We start from the raw sequence: 2,632 nt of genomic DNA, 5'->3' as shown, positions 1-2,632 counted from the left end.
GTCTTGCCGTCGGCATAAACAAATTGCATATTTATGAGATAGTAAATAACAAATGGAGGGCTGGGAGTCGCCATGGTTACGGAATCAGCCGCTAAAGAGCAGTAGACATATGCTAATGTATGTAAAGAGAGTCCTAGAGGAGATATCGGTTCCTTCACAGCTTGATGAGCGTTTTGGGCCATGACCCTCTATAGAGGGTGCACAAATAAGCTCACATATGCTGTGGGTATATAACTATCAGTTAAAATGGCAATATTGATGCTACATATTTCCAGTACATTTAGTCCAACCCACGATTCTCCATTTAAAACGTGTCATACTACATGCTTCCATTGCAAGCATGCCCAATACCTTATGGGCTCATTTCCGTACTCATTACCATAAGATCTCCTTTGAAATAGCAGCAAATACTGTGAGTATCATTCGTAGTGTTGGCCGAATAGAAGTGCTGAAACACTGGTCGGTAAACGTCAGGGTCCCTGATCTCCTCCTGATTTGAAGGCCCACAAGCGCCGTGATGATGTCACCCTCTCACACCCTGCTTTCTGCTGATCTCACACCCGACACCCTGCCTGTCCCTGCCAGAGATTCCACGTAGTCCACAGCCGTGGCCTGTGCCACCTCCCAGACAGCTGTCTAAGCACTGCTCACAATACCGGATAGCCGCAGAGAACAACTGCGGAGCAACAAGGCTCCTCGGTTTTCCACTTCAAGCCGATGGCTGTCACGCGGGTGGTGCTGCGGGCTCCGTGTCTTCCGTGACAGATAGGTCTGTTACAGGGAGCACCTCGGGGACAGAGCAGATTGAGGGTGGCTCTCCTCCCAGCCTGGAGAAACTCCACAAGCCTCACACTGTCCTCAGCCAAAGACTCTTGGAGCTGCTCAAAACAGGATGAGATGCTCCCAGTGGTTTTGGGCGGCGGGCAGGCCTGCTCTCAGCGCATCTCTGAAGAGAGGCGACAAGGAGATACAGACACGCACTCGAAGCACGCACAAATCGTACGGTACACACACAGACACACACACCAGACAGACAGACACACACGCAGCCAGGGAATAGCTCTGTAACCCCGAAAGCTCCTAGGGGCATCCCATCATGCTGTAGTGCTCTTCATCATCGGAGGAGAGGCGGAGGGAGATTTAACTGTGATTGCTCCATTACAACTAGGCCGTTGCACACTGTCTACCTCCGGAAGAATAAGAGGGCTGGCGGCTCCAAAGAGTCCCAGAGAAAAGGCCGGAATGTCACGTGTTGATTCTTGAGAGGATATCAACCCTTGTCTTTCTCTCAAACAACCTGGCTTTCAGAGTCTTCCGACTTCTACGCGACACTCCTCAAGAACTGATCCCAGCGCTGCGGTACAAACAAATGTCTGCACGCAGTGCCTCCATAATGGCAACATTGAATCTATACTAAACGTACCAGAGCAGCACAGAGGACATAAAGGCTTGACAATGTGACGGACCCTTTGGAATGGGTGGAGAAATATGGCCATCCAAGCACGTCTAAGGTTTGCCCGGCCCTATGCAGTTTATGCCCCTTTTGGCTATTATGCTGTAACTGTACAGTCCAGCTTCTGGCACTTAGAGTTAATCATGCACACCCACCTACCTCGGTTGGATAGCATACAAGACTGGTGGTGGTATGCCAGTTATACACTTGGTACATTAAACTTAAAATGGACTGTGTTTCTGCCTGATGGGTAGAACCAGGTGCCAGCCACAGTAAATCAGTTGCATCAGTCAGGGAGCCTGTGTCTTGGTATAGGACCATGTTGGCCCCAGTGTGCCCTGGTCTGTGGGATATGTAGAGCTGCATCAGTGGACTGTGCGCCGAGAAACAAAGCAACAGTCAAACTCTAGGGTCAGTGTAAATCGAAGACTCCCTCCCACCCTCCTGATTACTCTCCCACCCCCTCTCTTTCACAGACAGCACTTCATTCTCTCGGATGCTTCGTGTTTCTGGTTGAACTCTGATCCCATCAGACGAGCCGCTCGTCTGAGCGTGCGCCAATAAACGCGTGCGCTTCGGTCCGAACGCCTCGCACGTAACGTCAGACGAATTGACGGTTTATTGGTTAAAAGTGTTTTAGTTTTTTATGAATGATCGATTTGGGCGAACTTTCATATTTTCTCGAGCAGGAACTTCAACAAAGCAACTTGTGTTGACTCTTTCTAGAGCCAATTACTTTTCATCCATTTCCGTTCAGTCCGCTCTGTTGAAATCTGTTTAATATCCTCCTTCTCAGAACGGAGACAGACTCACTAATGCCCAGTCAGATTAGTAATAAAGCTTCTGCCAATCACAAACAGAGCCCAGAACTAACTGGTTAGGCTGCATCTTTCCCCTTGGATTATTTTCCCTCATATAAAATCGCAATCCAGTCTTGTTTGATTGGCTCAACAAATGCAGTCCCAGACGAATAATTAAGGGATGGCCACCTTCATCATATTCATTCACGCAAAAAAATAAAGAATATTCCATAACAATGATTTTATTAAAAGGAAGAAAAGTTTTGCCATATAAATATTAAGCTTTTAAATCAAATGTTTTTAAGAAAGTCAGGTGTAGGCAAACACAATTGATCTAAAGAGTGATTACATGTCACGCCAATTCAGCTCTCATCTCCAT

Source organism: Hypomesus transpacificus, chromosome 7 (genome assembly GCF_021917145.1).
Source record: "Hypomesus transpacificus isolate Combined female chromosome 7, fHypTra1, whole genome shotgun sequence".
NCBI lineage: Eukaryota > Metazoa > Chordata > Actinopteri > Osmeriformes > Osmeridae > Hypomesus > Hypomesus transpacificus.
This window is presented reverse-complemented; position numbering follows the sequence as displayed.